The sequence below is a fragment of the Notolabrus celidotus genome, chromosome 23 (assembly GCF_009762535.1).
Source record: "Notolabrus celidotus isolate fNotCel1 chromosome 23, fNotCel1.pri, whole genome shotgun sequence".
In the NCBI taxonomy this organism is placed as follows: Eukaryota; Metazoa; Chordata; class Actinopteri; order Labriformes; family Labridae; genus Notolabrus; species Notolabrus celidotus.
Window position 1 is genome coordinate 6,644,685 of NC_048294.1, and position 19,743 is coordinate 6,664,427.

Consider the following 19,743-nt stretch of genomic DNA (forward strand, 5'->3'; position numbering starts at 1 on the left):
TAGCCCTGAACCGGAGCTACAGCCCTTGCTAGTGTCTATAGCTTAGACACAATATATGAGTTATAGGCCTAAAATGATAAATATATTGATAAGTTGTTTAACCAACAAGTAGCCTAACCCTGGTGCAAACTAGCATGGGTGCAATGCTCCATTGATTGGTCAACTAAATGCATACATCCCTTGTGTCCAGCCTTGGGATAAGTTTTGGTCTTATTCACTTAAGTCTTAAGATATCTGCATCCAGCCTTTTTGAAAATCTTTTTTTTTGTATTGTGTTTTTGGGCATTTCTGCCTTTATTTGATGGGACAGCTGAAGAGAGACAGGGAACATGGGAAGCAGAGAGTGGGGGAAGATATGCAGCACATGGTCACGGCTGGGAATCGAACCTGTGACCTCTGCGACGAGGACTATAGCCTCTATACGTGGGGTGCTTAGACCGCTAGGCCACAATCGCCTCTGGACTTCACTTTTGAAAAGGCTGACATTAAAAAGGTGGTGAATTAGAATTATAAAGGCCTAAACTTGTGGTTCCTCTTGAAGCTGACCCCAAAAGTCAAAGAATCCTAATTATGTCCCATTGCTGCCTGGTACAGGAAACAATTTCCATCTTGAGAGATAATTTTTCTTTTCAGAAAATCTATTGTGGGGTTGGGGCGCCGTTTGCCTCGCGGTCTAAGTGCGCTCCCCATATAAAGAGGCTATAGTCCTCGTCGTAGAGGTCGCAGAGGTCGCAGGTTAGATTCCTGACCTCTACCATTTACTGCATGTCTTCCCCCACTCTCTGCTCCCCACATGTCCTGCCTCTCTCCAGCAGTCCTATCCTATAAAGGCAAAAAATGCCCCAAAAAACACAACTTCAAAATCTATTGTGGGGTTTGGTTTTTCAGAAATCAGAAATACTTTATTTATCCCGGGGGAAATTCAGTGATTAAAGTTGCTCCTATACACAATAAGTAAGAATATCAAATAATATTAATAGAAGAAAGTAATTAATGAGATATAAATACAAATACAATGAAAAAAATAATGATAATAAAAGTATGTGCAGAAGACAGAATAAGCTATGTAGAAAATACATGGTTGAATTCCCCGGAGATCAGGAAGAGGGCACTCTGGTGGTTTGTCTGGAGTCTGGCTATGGCAGCGTTGAGAACCTTGGATGCCATATAACTTGTTTGTTTTGATTAGGCCTATATCGAGGCTATGAGTTATCATTCAGTAATTAGACTATCTTCTAAGCAAGGCTTATTTGAAGCCGTTAGCCAGGAGGTCAAAGGCTACGTCCTCAACTCCAACTGTTTGCCTGTTCCCCAGTTGACCGCAAGTTAGTCTGAGTCAGCATATTCACTATGGTGGAAGTGAACGCGCCTCCTTGATAACCAATAGGTGTTGTCACTGAGACTGTCCGTGTAATGGTAAATTGACTTGTCCTTTTCAAGTCTTTCTGAGCACTCAAAGCGCTTTTACACTACTCGTCACACTCACCCATTCACACCACATTCACTCACTGATGATAGAGGCTGCTGTAAAGGCAGGGCTTCCCAAACTTTTCAGCCCGCGACCCCCAAAATATAGGTGCCAAAGACTTGTGACCCCCACTGTTCCTCGAAGTGGTTACATGTTACTTCCTACTTCAAAATGAGTTTACCTACATGCACATGCGACTGTGTTTCCTATGCTGATCCTTTTGTTGATTAGCTGTTAGCTAACCCTAACTCTAACTTTAGGAGTCATCTGGCAACAAAGAAAGGCAGAAAAACTAATGAAATGTACTCATTAGCAGGGTTTTATTTCAAATGTAACTACTACTTTGTCTACATTTTACAATTATGGGTAATATAAGCAAATTTAGATTACTTAAAAAAAATAAAATCTGAAAGACATCTCGTGACCCCCCCATTGGTGTCCTGCGACCCCCTAGGGGGTCCCAAGCCACACTTTGGGAACCCCTGCTAAAAGGGACCACCAGTGTTAGCTTATGTAATTCTTGCGCATTCACACACTGCTGAACAACAGCGGGAGCAATTTGGGGTTCAGTGTCTTGCTCAAGGACGCTTCGGCATGTGACTGCTGGAGCTGGGATTGAACCACCAACCTTCTGATTGATGGACAACCGACTCTACCCACTGAACGGCAGCCGCCCATGCACAGTCTACCTCCTCCAAAGAAGTAGTCCCAAAGAAGTCCCAAATGTATCTCCATTTGCTTCTGTTTCATTTTGATTCAGGGAGGCATTTTGGCAGCAAATATCCTGAAAACATGTATAGATATAAAGGTGTATGATGCTTACATTTGGGTGAACTGACCCTTTAATATCCCACCAAGTGTTCTGACTTAGGGTCCTCATTCTTGTATAACTCAAATGCCACTAAAAAGAGAAGAGAGGATTTCTGACACCACACCCAGCAGCTTTTCTGACCAACAAAGACAAACAGTCCTGTGTTTGTGTCCATGTGTGTTATTTCCAGGGCTTAACACACACTATAATTTCGTCCATAGAGCCCTGTGCGCGCGTTCCTCCCTGTGCAGCCTGCATTCAGGACATCTGAACACACAATCCTGGAACAATGTCTTCTCCTTCTTAGCTGTGTGTCTGTGCGCTCGTTCGTGCGCGTGCGTGTTATCAGCAGGGGCTTCACTCCACTCAAAGAGCAGTGAGGCCGCCAGTCTCCAAATGCGGTATGACTCACAGAATATGCGCGCGAGCCTGCTAGAGTGCGTGCGCGTATGAGTGCGTGCGTGTGTGCAGCATAGTGAAAACCTGTCTGTAAAGCAGTGTGTAGACATATGAGAGATGTGTTAGTGTGTGTATGTCTATGTGTGTATGTCTATGTGTGTATGTCTATGTGTGTATGCCTATGTGTGTATGTGTGTCCTTGGTCTGGCACGACACACAGAAGCATAACATTTTGCCTTCCTGCGCCTGGCTATCATATATTCCATATGGGGGACTCTTATGAAACACATCTTTTTTTTAGGGCTTTGCTGCATTTTTCTGGGTTTCCTTCTCAAATGTTATCCGAGCACGCGCAGGGCCAGTGGGGACACACCTCCATTTGACATTGACACACATTAAACCCCCTTGTCTGGCGCGTCAAGAGCCCAAAACACCCCAGTCCTCCCCCCCTGCATGGTGCAACCCCAAACTCACTTCCCCTCTCCACTTAGAGAAAGACATTAATCATTTCAGGAATATTTAACTCTGGAATTGCTGCGTCTCTGTAGGGACCCCCTGTTTTAAACACCACAAAGGGAGAGAGCAGAGATGTGAAACAGCCCACCAGACAAGGGTGCAGAAAGGGGGTTGGGTGAGTGGGTGTTGGGGATCAGGTTCATATATGATTCAAGTTCATGCGACAAGAGGACGTCAATATTGCCCTATATTCAGTCTGCATGAGGTTTGAGTCATGCCATTGAACTGTCATGCCTGGGTCGGATGCTATAGAAAGGGAGAAGGGAGGGGGGAGAAACAAAGAGCCGCTGGCGATGCCACATGTGCGCGTCAATAACACGCACTCTCTCCATAGGACACTTATTCAGGTCATGTGCATGCAAAAACAGGCAAATTGATTCATTTTGTGTGCTTGCAGCTGCTTTTTAAGCATGATAATCCTGCAGAGGTGAATGCTTCTTTTTATTTTCTGACTCTGCAAAGCAGCGTGCTTCTGGATTCAATCAAGGAGGAAAACACAGAGGGGGGCACTGATTACTCTGACATCCATTTGCATAATGCAAAAGAGGCCACCTTGCACACCCCGAAATCTGCACTCCTTCTAGAAAAACACATTTTTCTTCTCTCTCTCTTCTTTTTTTTTTACTGCCTTGTTGCACGACTGTTGAATGAACAATGACAAAATCTGCACAGGCTACTCCCTGACTTTTTTTTTTTTACCAGGAGGACACAAAGACCTCAAACACTTCCAAAAATCAAAGAACAGCCTTATTGTGCAACGAGGAGACAAATAATGGGACTCACCTTTCAGTCTTCAAAGAAGAATCACAAAAATCTGCACACAAAAGCAAGGACTTCTAAAAAAAGATGTATATTGCAAGTCTCGTTCTCCACTTGCGCTGCGTCTTCTTCTTGCTCTTTCTCCAAAACCTGTTCCTCCAATCTTCCGGATATTCTCCTGTTATTTCACTTTTCCCTCCACCTCCTTTATTTCTCCGTTGTGCCTTATTCTTCCTCTCAGTTTCCCCCCAGTCAATGTTGTTTTTATCTCCTTTCTCCAGCAGGAGGAAAATTCAGCACAGAGGAAAAAAATATGGAGCGGTCAATCAAAAGGAGAGATGGAGCGGTGGAGTTTTTAGGGGACGTGAAAAGTTATCCGCGTGTAATCAGTGATAAAAAAAAAACGATTTTAATATGTTACTATAACCTGAAAGAGTAAAATAATGTAGTCTACACATGTTGTTACAATAATGGTTTCGACCAGGCTTATTTTTAACCCAATATCTGGTGAAAATCACATGCTTATATTTCTGTCCACCCCTCCTCTTACAGCTCACAGTGGTTCAGTCCACCCTTGTTCAGCTAGTGGAACTGAGCCGAGCGCGCGAGCTTCCCGCCTGGGCCAAAGCCAGCAGGTAAACAAAAACACCTGGAGATGAAAAATGGTCAAAAAAGGGTGAAAGATGGAGAAAGTGGTGACTTAAAGGAGTTGTTTTGATAAGAGCTACATTCAGGCACACGAAGGTGGTCCAAAAACCCGGATGTGAGTGCTTTTTAGGGGGTCAACCAGTGGGGTTTACCTCCTGTAGTCCCATGGAGGAATATTTGATATACCAGCAGTCACGACCCACGACCAGTGGTGTATAAAAGTGAAAGTCACCCATTAAAAAAACACTTGAGTAAAAGTCATAAAGTAGCTCAAATTAAATGTACTTAAGTATCAAAAGTAAAAGTAGAATAGAAAGAAATAAAACAGCTAGAAATAGTTTTTTCTCTCACAAGCTTTATTAAGTTTAATTCTCCCTCCCTCAACTCCCATCTCCTCTTGCTCCCTCCCTCCTTCACCTCTTGCTCCCTCCCTCCCTCGCTCAACTCCCATCTCCTCTCCCTCCCTCCCTCCTTCTCCTCATGCTCCCTCCTTTTCTCCCCCCTGCTCCCTCCTTTCCTTAAAGCTGGGGTTGGTAATCAGATTTAGATACACTTTTTGTTATACTGGTTAAAATGATCTTTATGTCCTGATGGCAATCATTACATGATGTGTTCTTAAAAATGAGCGAAGAAAAGCTGCTTTCTACAGCCGGAGTAAACCTGGGAAAACACCAACCAATCAGCCTTTTTTGGGTGCCAAAATTTTAAACCATTCAAATCCCGTCCTGTCGTTCTGCTCGCCTCCTGCACGTACATTTCCCGGCGTGCACTCCGAGTCCCCGTCTCCTGCCTCTGCTTCCCCTGACTCTACTGACTGCCCCTCTCGCTCGACCTCGGGCCTGTCCCCTCTGACCCGATGAGGTGCTTTGCTCAGGACTGTATTCCGGATCAGAGTCTAAAAAGCTCTCACCACGGGGGCTCTGACAAGCAAAAGAATTAATGACATTTACTAAGTCCTACAGAAATGTATATGTACTGTAGCGTCCGTCCGGACGCTGTAGTGATGACGAGCCGATTCATGAACACGTTGAGCTTTAATAACCGGTCACTGTCAGCCGTGATCACGACAACCAACAAAGCAACAATCAATGTTTGAATGAATGAAGAACTTCTCCTCTTGTCTCTCCTCTCTCCCGCTCACACACTCTACACCTCTCCTGATGCCTTCACTGACCATCAACACTGTAGGAATTAAGAACATCTACACTGAACATGTTTAACAAACAGTAGAGTTGTTACAGTATTATATATGTGTTATAACTTTTCTCCTGATATCGTGTCACTGGTACAACTGGATAATGCTAGCATGACAGTTGTGAGTACTAACAGCAGCCATGTTTGTTTGTGTTTTTAACTTTCACTATGATAATGTTTTGGTGAGGACCAGTTTTGAATCAATCACCATCATATGGTCGCAAGTCAGCGGCGCTCGTGCATGTGAGCGGTGGGGCGTCGTTTTGGAGGAGCTCTGAGGGAGGAGGGGAGGGGTTAGACGGAGTCCTGAGGAAATGCTACATTCAAATTCATGCTAGTTTTCCGAGACTGCCAACCCCAGCTTTAATTAAAGTCCGCAAATTTGCGGTTCATCTTCGGCAGAAGTTTGTTTTCAAAATTGTGAGAATTAAGTCGTATTCTTCGTGGGCTGAGCTGAAGACAAGTCCTGCAATGCTAGCTAGTCGTTCACAGGCTGCAGAGGCAGGTAGAGGTGTGTTCAGCTTCATAGACAACTTGCAGACAGTAGGGAACGATTCAAGCTGTTTGTTTTTTTAAGTTTGACGGTGAGTTTTTGGAACACCATTATTTCGGTGGTATTCGGCAAACACAGGAGGCACTTCATCCTGTACAATGTGACAGTATAAAAGTAGCAGAGTAAAGATATAATTTTTTTTTTTAAATGTAGCGAAGTAAAAGTAAAAGTGGCAAAAAATATAGAAACTCAAGTAAAGTAAAGATACTCCCAAAACCTACTTAAGTACTGTAACAAAGTACTTTTACTTCGTTCCTTTACACCACTGCCCACGACCATTAGATTGACATGTCAGGTTGAAATATCAGTAAGAAATCACCTTTATGTCCCTCTTAAGCACTCTTGAAAATACAATGAAAACAATGACAATGAAAATAACATAAATGACCTGAAAAGATGAGAATAATGTGCTACATTTATACTTTTTTTTTTCTTTTTTTTTCATTTTAAAGGACAATGCATATTAATTCACACTTCTGTAAATATGCCAGAGTTAGCCAAAAGGCTAGTTTACATCCGGCGTCCCTCGCCAGATGTTAAAAAGGCTCCCTTAAAAGATCAAGATTAAACAAAAAAATAAAGTAAAATAAAATGGCAATAAGAAGGGAGAGGAGAAACCAAAACACACAAAAAAAAAGAAGAAAAGAAAAGTTCAAATTGCACCATCGGATTAAAAAATGACTAAAAGCTACATAAGGAGATAACATGAGAGCCTTTGAGAAAGTGGCCATGGACATCAAATACATGGAGCGAGACAATCAGGAAGCAGCAATAAGGAAATGTTAAGGAAGACTCATGCACACACAACAGGACAACATTTAACAGTGCTGTCCACATGTTGGCTGTATTTTTAGCATTTACAGCAACATTGCTACAGTTGTCCTAATGGTAAGAGTGTTTAACCAGGGTTGTCTGGCTGGAGTGAGATTTTTATGACACATAAACTTGCATTTAATCACATGCACTTAATTTGATCACACATCCCCCAGGAAATGTTGAGCATCTAACACTTACTTCCCTGCATTCTGGTGAATATTTGTGACCATTTGTGCTGGGAAATAAATTGTGTAAAAGGAAAACACAAAATTATTGATACTTAAACAACCAAACAATGGATTCAAATCCCTGAAGGAAGCCTGCATTCTTTTAAAAGTGCATCTGTTATTTAGCATGAGGTCTCTTTAAAACTGAATAGGTATATTCAAATCAGAGGTAATAATAATAAAAGATGACAGGGTTAAATGGAAGTTCCAAAATTTCAAGCATTAGAGTACTGCATTGAGAATTGGTTGAAACATAACTTTGGATTAATGGGTATGATAATATGGTTTATATATATATATATATATATATATATAACTTAGAACTGTTTGTATTTGGACATTTTAATGGCAACTTATCATGTAGTATCTGACATAGAATACATTAAAGGATTAAGGTAGGTGTAAACAAATGTCTGAAACTTTCAGGAAGTCTCCTCAGGCTTCACTGCTATCACTTCTTCCAATTAAACCTTCAACTATTGAACTTGCACAATTCTCCTTCTCATGCTGGGATACATAATGGACTCTCTTATACAGGAACAGAGGGTAAATAAACATGACACACTAAATCCCTGCTGACACTGTGCTGCCCTGTATTCCAGATCCAGAGCAGAGCTGCTGAGAACCAGACCATCACTCATCATCTCTGTGATTACGTAAGTCAGCTCATACTTTCCCCGAGTGACACACATACACTCTTGTTTGTATTGCCTTAGGATGACCACGCTGTTTCCTGTATGAGCTTCCCAGCGGCATTTAGAGCGGAAAATGAAAACAATACAGGTTTGTGTATTGAGTGGTTGAGTCCCAGGAATGATTGTAGTGACTCTGGCATTTAATCCTTAATATTATAATACTATTGGTATCGCTGGATGAGGCTTTTTAAGGAAAGTTGTCTGGATGCAACAAGTAGTGAATGCTTTCCATTAGAAAATATTTTCCATGGATAAGAATCCAATTTTGCCGTGGCTGTATTTGGAGTAATACTCACTCAATATGTTATCTGCATCATAGTCTGCTGTTTACAGTAAAGTCCATTCATAGCCCTAAATTAACCACCTTACATAATGATCCTCTGGCCCTGGCCTTTGTCATGCTAGGGTGAGCCAGATATTCGTTCCACCCAAGCACACTGACGCACATTTAAATAAGTTACTGTGTCACTGTGAAATCACTGATTTCAGATGAATATACAGCAACAGTAGGAAGAAAACAACAACAGCACTACTCTTTGTTCAGCTGCCTCAAGTGAAAGTGACTTTTTTCCATGATTGGGACTTCAAAAATCAAGAATTGACAGTAGACATACACTGCAGCAGCTGCTTACAGTTATATATCACTGGTCATCGCTTATCTTGGCTGACCGGCTGTGAAAGCCCAGATGGGTTAAAGGGCTTTCAGGTGACGTAGCAAAACGCTGTTTTTGAGCCTGATGCTAAGTCCAACATGCACACCAAAATTGCTTGATGTTCAGAAATTGGCTACACACAGCACAGTGATATTAAAGGAGCTGCCTCTAGTACAAACGATGACCGATGCATGTGCAAAAGCATCAGCAACTCTGACATTCATTTGACAAGGTGTGTGAGAGTGTTTACCTCCATCGGTGCTGACCTCTGTGTGACATGAAACAGCCTCAACCTTTACAGCAGTCCCAGGCCAAGGCCACTGTGTGAACAATCACTGTGACCCAGCTGGAAAGGAAAACCTGCCTTCGCCAAATAATGCCAGGTTGAATGGCTGACGATAAGTTTTCCCTTTTATTATATCCACTAAGAATAAAACGTGTACGTGTGGTCTGTGGGGATTTTCAGCACGCCTTGAGTCAGTCAGCACTGGAACAAACAGATAAATACCTTCAAGTGTAAACATGCCATTTAGTGATACTGAGAACTTTGTTTTGTACTGCTGCCAATAAAAAGGTTAGCAAGAGGAACACATTGAGAACAATCAGCCTGGGAATGTTTGTTTTGTGTTTGTTCTGGCTGCTGTGCTACAAAGACGTGCCAAACAGCTAAATGCTGAGCCGGATGTGTTTCTCAGAGGCTGTTTGGGATATTTTATACAGCAAGACATTTAAATTGAAACCATGGTCACTTAAATTCATAGTTTCATACTCGGATTAATTATAGTTCAAATTCAGCTCAAAGCCAAGAATCAGTTTAACTTGTTAACTGTTACTCCTGTGCTGCTCATTTACTACCAAGGGTTTATTTTCCAAAAGCTATCTTTTAATAAAAATGGTGTAGAGTTGCAGTCACTCTTTTCGCCTCTAGGGGGCAGCAAAGCTAGCTATATGCGAAACTTTGACATATTCTCACTTTTTTTTTTTTTTCTAAAGAGAGACAGGAAAATAGGGGGAGTAGAGAGTGGGGGAGAACCATAGACTGTATATAAAATGGACGGCATCTCACTCGGCTTGAAGTGAGGCTTCCACAAAAACTGCTCCCCCTAGTGGTTGGCTGCAGTACAGGTCAAAAACTCTGTCTCCCCCATTCATTTGAATGGGACTGCGGTCAAACTTTAAAAAACAAACACACGTCGTACGAAAGTTTCTCACATCCGTATGCTGTGGTGATATGTGGTTATTATTTGAATGTTTTGTGTTCAAGGCCTCTTTTTTTCGGAAAAGTTTCTTTTTCGTTAGTTATCAGAGGTTAAAAAACTGGGTTTTACATCGGGGTTTACTTTGATTCACAGCTGCCGTAGAGAGAAACTTCATAGAATCTCGGGACGGTTCCTTACTGCGCAGACTCTGCCTGCTGAAAACTTACAAGATGGCAGCTTTCTGGAACGGGATATTTTGGCTTCAAAACCGTACAATGGGAAAAGGCAGAGCAACGCTGTCCATTATATATACAGTCTATGGGGAGGACATTCAGGAAATGGTCAACACTGGAATTGAACTTGCAACCTCTGCGCTCGTTCAGACCGCTAGGCCAATGGCGCCCCACATATTGTCACTTTAAATTGATATGGGGTTCTTATGAGCAAATATTTGCCATTTTAGTGTAACAATCCAATCCAATCCATTTTATTTATATAGCACATTTTAAAAACAACAAGGTTACCAAAGGGCTGCACAACAAATACAAAAGAGTAGAAATAAATAATAGTAAAATGTAAAATACAGTAAATTAAAAAGACAAACAGAGACCAACACAAACTCTCATGCTGTATTAAAAGCCAGGGAGTACAAAATGAGTTTTAAGACGTGATTTAAAAGTATCCAGGGTGGGGGCCATTTTGACTTGGGTGGGTAGCTCATTCCACAGTTTAGTTCAGCTACCACTGAAAAAGCTCGGTCACCCCTCGTCTTTTGTCGGCTTTTTGGCGCGACAAGACGCATCTGATCAGCAGACCTCAGTGCTCTGGAGGGGGCGTAGATGTGTATGAGGTCAGAGATGTACTGAGGTGCCAGACCATTTAGCAACATTAATCACAAAGTGGCGCCCTGTGACTTGTCCGCCTTGCTTTGTAGCCAGCGTGCTTTGTGCAGCGGAGCAGCTACTTGCTTCTTTGAGCGCCATCTTCTGGTTAAAATGCGGTAACACAATTCAACAGCTCTCTCTTTCTACTGGTATAGTGGTTACACCCTTTTAAAGGGTCCAGCTCAATCTTAGATGATGAAAAGGTATTAATATTCTATCTTACATGCTGAAGTTAAAGGGATATTTCAACTTTTTTGAAGTGGGGTTGTATGAGTTTTATGTCAGTGTACTAGTCACAATAAAACAAATGGGCTTTCTGGTGGCCAAGTGAACTGCTGAAAAAAAGAAATCACAAGTAGAGCGTACACCTAAACCAAGATGAGTGTGTGTTTCGGAGTCTCTCAAAATTGGCTAAATTTCGTGGCAGATTTGACCCCATCTGCTGAAAACTGTAGCCTAGCTTGCGGGCTCTTTCTCCCTGCAGTTTCTCATGAAACCGGCCGAGCTGAGCACTATCCGTTGTGGCTAGTACACTAACTAGTGACATAAAACTCATGGAACCCTACTGAATAAAAACTGAAATATCCCTTTAAAGCATGCTGCTGAAATAACCGTAGTTTACATTTGTGACGTCAAAAATCACATTGAGGAATACGATTAAGTGTTTTAAGACAACAGAAGGTCGCTTTTCATCAGAATACACCATTTACACTTGTATCTGCAAAAAGATATGGATGTGAGTTTTTGTCCACAAGGGGGCACCAAAATCAACGCAAACCAGAACTTCCTTCCAAGAGCTTTAAACACAGGGTTTGAAATAGAGAAACTCCTGAAGTCAACAAGGTCAGTATCCATGAAATTCTCTCCAATTAAGCTCTGAATGCTTTCTTTGACATTGTTTAAACCCCCAAAGTGAGAGAATTTTAGGGGGAGGTCTGCTGCAGAAATTCCAACCACAAGACCTCTGGGACTCTGGGAAGTACAGCCATGTTTCTTTTATGTCCTTCTTTCAGGAAGCAGCTGTTACAAAGATGTTTCTCTCTCCATCCTGAGATTGATGTCCGCGCTCTGAGGCTTTTTTCCAAAGATGATATCCAGCAGCCATTTCCAAACACGTTCCTGCAAAAGCTCAGTGTCAACGTATGTAAGCATGATGATCTTCAACATGAACTTATCCGTCCTCTTCTTCACACAAACACTGCCAATTCAAAACCAGAGAACTCTGCGTTCCTGTTCCACACCACAATCAGCAGCACCTTTGGCCTGAGGGTAACGATCACCTTCATTGTCATCATCAGCTTATCTTCATCCTCTTGTCCGGCGTGTCAGATGCCCTATGCTCTTTTCAGGTTACAGACCTCAACATGAAAGACTTCAGACCTGCACCGTGACTTTTATATCTGTGTTATACCTTTTACAGAAACAGGAGAACAATCATCACTGTTGAGGTCTTTGATCCTCTTTTTTCAGCTTTTCACGGTTCAGTCAAATGTCTGTATCATTCCTTGTAAAGTCCCAAAATCCAGCTGTCATCCTCTTCATTTTGGGGACCCAGACTTAAACAACCTTGAGGTTAACTTTCAGCTCCTCTTCTGCATCTTTGTTGTTTTTTGTTGCCCTCCTCCTTCTTTTGTTTTTGCAAAAAAATCTCTTTGTGAATAAAGCTGCTTTGATCTTCCTGCTGGCTCCATGTCTCTTCCTCTTCTCTCCGTGAGTTTCAAGTCAGACTGGATAATGTGCCGCTGCTACACTAGGTCACTGGCGACCCTGATCAGGCTCCTTTTAATCACTGCGTTTGACTTTTGACCCCATGTGCCCTCACACACTTTCTTTAGTCCTCCACAGCCGGCCTCCTGCTGGCTGCAGTCCAAAGGGGTTAATGCTGATGGTGGGGGGGGAGAGAGAAAAAAAACTCAGCACTAATGATCTGAAGCCACTCTGGCTTTCTGTCTGTTCTCCACACAATGAGTTAACCAGAGCTAAATGAACGTAACAGCTTGCACATGGCCATGCTTTGTAATGTTCTGCACATAAAGATCTGAAGAAGCACAGGGAGTGTTTTTTTTCATTTTCATGCATTCTATCTTAACACATTTGTAGTGATTTCTTTCATATCTGGCTCCTTTTTGTGATAAGTCTGTGAGGTACACAAAAAAAAAAAACATTGAACTTGGCCCTGAAAAAACACCTTATTAAACTTTCGCCATCTGCCTCTCACATTTAGAATGATTTTATTCATCTGTAGTCTTTTATGTAAATTGTAATGAATTATTCATGTTTCTTTTCCGCCTCATATCCACCTGATGGCCTTCAAGTTGCACATCGCTGCGCAATCCTCTGATACAGACGCTGTACAACACAACATTTGCTTTTCAGGCACTAAGCTGACACACTTTTCCACAGAGTGATTAACACAGCCACATTTACACTGCCACATTCGAGCAAGGCCACACGCGCACACGCTCACCACTGTGATTACGTCGGCAAGATTATACTCTTAGCCGGAGAGAGTGTAATTGCAGTAACATATTGTTGCTTTTGGGTAAAAAAAAATCACGTAACTCATTTTTTAGTGATGTGAGCTTAAACAGAGGGATTCTAATGTTTATTTGAAGATTAGGAGAAATCCAAAACTCTTTGACGCATGAAAGCTGGCCCACACTCCATCGAGAAACAAATAAATTAAGAGTGGAATCGGATTGTCTGGCTCTCAAATGGCTTGTACTCCGAGCTCTGATTTAACTTCCACATTAGAGAAGTGCCAGTTTAAAGAATAATATACTCAGTCAGTGATAGAACTCAAGACACAGATAATAAGCATATTTTGTAAGGACATGCCCATGGGAAAAGATCTCAAAAGAGATCTCAAAAGTGTTTCATTTATGTCTCCTAGACAGCAATGAGATCTGTTTGAAAGCAAAATGAGACTATAGCTTATGTCTCCTGTTTCTCATTCTTGCCTTCAGAAAAAAAGTTGCAAAAAGTCTCAGCTTAGTCTCCCTTTCAGTTCAAAAGGAGATCTGGTCAAAATCTGAAATGATTCTCAGGTATTTCTCAAGTGTTGTGACTCCTTTTGAGCTCAGGTGGAGAAATCAGGGAGCTCTCTCAATTGTCTCAATCTAACCTCATCCATTTGTTTTTGTCAGACTCAGTTTTTGTGTCTCAAGTTGAGCTCAGATGGAGCAAAGAAAGAGCCTGAGCTCAACTTTTCATGAACATAGTGCCCTGCAAAATTAAGATTTAAATGTTATTGTCCACAAACTTACAATTCTCATTAAAACATTTGAACCACTTCCAAGATCAGCTATTTAGATGTGAAATGATCTCTTCTTTGACGTCACAATATGGTCCTTCCTTTACAAGTCTGTTTGGAACAAAACAACTTCACAAAGATTTAGTGGATTTGAGAGAAATTGCAAAAGATAGAGATTTGATACCAGGTATGACAGACCATTTATTTAAACTATGGGCCGCAAAAGGGCTGACCCGATTTAGGCAGATTATTACAATTAAAGGGGTGGATTCTTTTGGGCACTGGTGGCCTAGCGGTCTAAGCGCCCCACATACAGAGGCTACAGGGGTCGACGGCTCGATTCCCGGCCGATCGACCATTTCCTGCATGTCCTCCCCCGCTCACTACTCCCCACATTTCCTGTCTCTCTTCAGCTGTCCTGTCAAATAAAGGCCAAAGAGGCAAAAAATATAATTTTAAAAAAGAGAAGAAAATTTGCCATTAATGAGATCTCTCATTTAAGTCTCAAATAAGACTCATGTCATGGTCTCAACTATTTCTCCAAGTGAATTCTAGGAGAAACTAATGAGAACAATTTGAAACTTGAATGAGGCTGAAGTGAGAATCTCAATTTTGTCTCCAGAGACTTAGAAGAGAAAGCATTGAGCAGTAACATTTTCCTCTGAGTGTTAACTCTGCACATTTAGCTCTTGTTATTTTCTCTGGTTAATTTTACAATCTGATAATATAGTATTAAATTGAATACAAGAATATGTTTTTTTGTTCTATGAAAAACATCAGAAAACGCAGGATTGACTGATGCTACCAGTCAAAAGTTTGGACACGCCTTCTCATTCAATCTTTTTTATTTATTTTCCTTATTTTCAACATTGTAGATTAATACTGAAGACATCAAAACTATGAAATAATCTGGTTTTGCCATAATCTGGATTACAACAGTAGTCAAATAGGGCTATCCATTGTGTGCTAACCCTACCTCTGAACAACACAACTGATGGTCTCAAACACATTAAGAAGGCAAGTCATTCTACAAATGAACTCTTAACAAGGCTCATGTTAATTAGAAACCATTCCTGGAGACCACTTCATGAAGCAGACTGAGAGAATACCAAGAGTGTGCAAAGCTGTCATGAAGGAAAAAGGGGGCTACTTTACAGAATCTAAAATATAAAACATATTCTGCTTTGTTTAACACTTTTTTGTGAATTAAATAATTCCATGAGGTGTTTCCAAACTTTTGGCTGGTAGTGTATATTCGAGGTCTAGACCTCTGAATCCTAATATTACAACTTATTTTTGATTTGAGTTAACCCCTCATGATTGAGGCCAGCTGTCACTCACAACTAGAGTGCCAGAAGGATGAAAGAAGGAGAGACACAGTGATAATCCAACAAAAGCAGGCTCTACTGAGGTGGAGTTATGATGCTGATTTTAAGAAAATTGTCATCAATGCAGAGGGGACATTAAACAATTCTCAGCCAGCAAATAACTGTGATGTCACAGAGTGTTTTATCTGAAGATACCAATCACAACAACTCTGTCTTATGAAAGTGAAAAGCCAGAGAAAATGGAACTGTGGTCCTCAGCTGCTTCCAAGAGGTTGACAGCAGAGTTTGTGAGTATGTTACTGAGCTGTTATCCAGCTGAAAACCTTGGAGGTTACCATTGAGACAACATATGGTTGCTCTCAACTGAGACGAAAGGCCATATAGCTAATAAACCACAGGTTTCCATTTTCAGTTGCAGGGAAAGCTCAGAATGCTGTGTAACTATGTTCTTGTATAACAGGCCGGATTTGCAGTGCATTACTCATTTGACCTAAATATTATGACTTGTTTTTGTTTTTCTGTGTTTTAGTTTTGCATGCTTTGTTTTTTCAAAATGATGTGCACTTATTTGTAGATTTTTTTTATAAAGTTTGTGTAGACATCAATCTGTAAATTTGGATCATTGGCTGTAGAGAGTAATGACGTTGTCTGGAGGTGTCACTCATTCATTTCAAGAGAGAAGTTACAAAGCCCAACGATGGCGGTCGTCATACTGGATTTGCTGAATCTAGATAATTTTCAATCAATCAAGAAACAGGCAAAGGTGGAGCGGAAGTGAGCCTAAAAACTCCTGGCATACAGCAATAACACATCCACATTTCAGTCAATCCACCACGCTTCTAATTATGTAAATGTATGCATCATTTTATACTTAACATAATGATAGCAGATGAGTTATTAAAACAACAAACTAACCCTAACCCCCCTTACAGTTTGAACAAACTGAAATGAGCCATTGCAAACAGACGGTTTTAATATGTTAATATGACTATTGCTGGAATAGATTCAAGCGGCAACCTCCGGTCTCAAACTATGAAGCCCATGCGGAAGTGTTATAAAATGCAATTCATCGAGAATCCACTTGAGGCTGGCTGCAGAAACACCAGAAACCACATGGACATGAATGGAAAAAAGACGATCTTTGCAGCATTGATAAACATGTTTACAGCCTGGTTCAAAAAACTGCTTGGCTCTACGTAGCTAATCTCTCTATCAGCACACACTGTACGGGTGTGAATTTTTTTCTAATGCGACGGTTCAGAAGATATTAAGATTACGAGTTTTTGCCCAAATAAGGACATGACTGACTTGACTCCCGGTCGGGAACACATAGCTGTTAGCTAGGAGGCTCAAACTCCGCCCCTTTACGTCACACTCTGCCTGGTTGAGTTCCGTATTTCCAATATGGCTGCCGCCGTCGATTTGCTTCAAAACAGCTCTCAGGAACAGATAGGTGACGTCACGGATACTACGTCCATATTTTATACAGTCTATGGTTTGAAGGCCACTTATTAATAACCTTAGACAACTTTTTTTGTATGTATAAGCATTTATCTGGTTATACTGATGATTTTTGGTTATCAGTATACGATTTTCTGTGACTTTTCAAAACTTTGATACTGGAAACCATCATCAGTACCTCTCTAGACTTAGCTTGAGCTATGTGTTCTGTCTCATGTCTTTGTTTTGGTAACTGAATAAAAAGTTAAACATTTTCAAGTAAAATACCTTTTAACAAGACCAAAGAGCAATCTGTACTGCATGGTTCTTGAAACAACAAGGTTAGAAGGAAATGTGGTTTATATCTTTGAGTAATTCATAAACTTATTTATAAAGCTAAGTATTCCAAATAATGGTGTGGGTAATTTGATAATAACACTACAAATATTATTTATTTTAGCCTCCTGTGATAATTCAGTGAAGTGATTGATTTGAATTTGTGGCAAAAATGTTAAAATTTGAACCTAAACTGATCAACAAAGCTTTTCATTTACAAATATCAAAGACAATGTTTTTAGTAATTTGGCCTGACAATGAAACAACTTTTCATTTTTACTTTGTTATACATTTTTTGCTCCTTCCTTTGTACCCTGACAGTCACAAAAAAATTCTATACAAATTTTACTCTGGCAAGTTGACTCATCCTTTTCCATTACCCTCGTATTCAAGCCTTAGCCTTAAGGGCCTTTACATGTGCTGAGACTCCCTCACACACACACACACACACACACACACACACACACACACACACACACACACACACACTCTCCTACACAGGAACTCAGAAATGAATGCATCACTCTCAAGTCATGATGAAGGACAAGAGGATTTGTTTGATGATAAAAAATCAAAAGAACATCAGAAATAGCTCCAGTGCAGTGTGAGGTGCAGACGTCCTCTTTAGAAGCTACTAGTGAGTAAAGAGGCTTTGATGAGAGTTGATGGTTGTGAAAGGAAGAGGGGGGGACGAGGAGGAGGAGGAGAAGGAGGAGGAGGAAGATGAGAGGGGGGAAACAAGTTAAAGTGACTGCATCTCCTCTGGGATTATAGTGGTCTACTGTTACTGTCAATGTCAGCCTTCATAGCAGCAGGAATGTTCATGTGTTCATGACTGTCTGGCTGTTATTTGAGGCAGCTGCAGAGAAAGGGGGGGGGGGGGGGTTGCAGTTTATTTTCCTGTGGCAGTGGAAAAAGGGGGTGTGCCCCTGCATGCGATTGGCCCGATGAGCCGTTTCCAGTGTAAGTGACATCACAATTTCGTACCTGACCTACTTAAAGTGGCCGTGACGTCATTGCTGTCTCTTCCACTCTGTCTCTGTTTTTTCTCTGTCCTCTTCCAACCTTTCTTATACAACTCATTTCTTTGGTCTGTGTTCGTCTTTCCCTCCTCTTATTCCAGTCCCCATTTTTTTTCTCTCTTTTTTTTTTTAACATTCATCTTTTCCTTCTTTTCTTTTTTTCCCTGTTTTTCCCCCCAAACATGCAAGACGAGAGTTAAATAGAGAGACTGAGGGAGGAAAGAGTGCAAAGAGGCAGAATTATCTACTGTTGCCAGTAACCCAATTTCTCCAGATTAAAGCGATATTGATGAATATTAATATGCTGGAAAGCAGCACTGGCCCCGTGTCATGACAAAATGGGAAGGCAAGCTTGCACCATATGGACAGAAAGGCTCTGTGGGATCAATAGGGAGAGGAATTTAAGCTGATCCTGTCATTTTATTTAGTATAAAGAGTATTTTTCATGATTCAACTGAAGTTGGCAAAATAGTCTAAAAACATACTACTTTTACAAAATGTGTCTAGACACAATCCTGGAATGTAAGGTGACTCTAAAATTCAGTGAAGTTGCTTATACGGTATAATCTGGTGCATTGATGACATGCATATTGGAATCATACAGCGAGTATAATCAGACTTTAAATTGATGACTGTTAGTCAGCGGCACATGCAGTCTGTTTGAAGGGCAGGCACAAGAAGATTAACCCTAGAACACTATCGCCGGGTGATTTTCACACGAGCAAACACATTTACATGATTTTCATTATGTTGCTTAGTCTGAGTGTCATTGGTCCCTGGGTAGCTTCAGCATCGTCTTTGACGTCTTTGAAGGCGTGTGTGTAGCCTTAAGGCTGATTTATACTTCTGCGTCTCCCCTACGCAGCAGGGGCTGACGCAGACATGAGCACCACATACTTGTGCATCGGTGTGTCCGTGTCGCGCAGCAATTCTCCGCCGAAACACCTGAGGGCAGTGCGGTCTCTCTGATAGCCGGCTGCCTGCTTCCGGTCCCGTTACGATCTCTGTTTACTTTTCCACGGAGATTCAGAGCGTGTTATGTTAATCTACAGCTGATACATGTTGCTGTTTATCATACAGACATGATTACATGAAGAATAGAGAGGAGGAGATGAAATACACGGCCGATGTGCGGCCGATATCCGGGATCCCGGAAGTGCTGTAAATGCGGGAAAGACAAAGCCGCCGAGCGGACCAATCACAGGGCTTGCGGTCCGCTCGGCTCTACGGGGAGTTACATTTTGGAGGAGGTGCACGTCAGCTACGTGCGTAGGCCTCGGCGTAGGTACGGGAGCTACGCGGACCCCCGGCGTAGGGTACGCCGTTGATTCAACGCAGAAGTATAAATCAGCCTTTATTCCAAACCCCGCTTTTTCCTACAGGCATGTGTTTGGGTGATTTTCACCCAGCAATAGTGTTTTTTTGTTTCTCTCTCTTGCAGCTGTTTGTGTGTCAAGGAGACTGTGCCTTCCCCAGGGAAGTCTCAAATGTCCCAGGAATGGGTGGACCGGACACCAAGTTTCATAACTTTTTCTTTCTGGG

The 19,743-nt window shown here is 41.5% G+C and overlaps 1 protein-coding gene across 1 annotated transcript in view; it reads right to left on the bottom strand.

Annotated features, from left to right (window-relative positions):
- ndrg2 (NDRG family member 2) overlaps nt 1–4,280 on the bottom strand; it is a 56,560-nt gene extending 52,280 nt beyond the window's left edge. The window contains exon 1 of the mRNA XM_034677208.1: nt 3,978–4,280. The gene's annotated coding sequence lies outside the window, so the exon portion shown is untranslated. The remainder of the gene's footprint in view (nt 1–3,977) is intronic.
- Between the last annotated feature and the right edge of the window lie 15,463 nt (nt 4,281–19,743).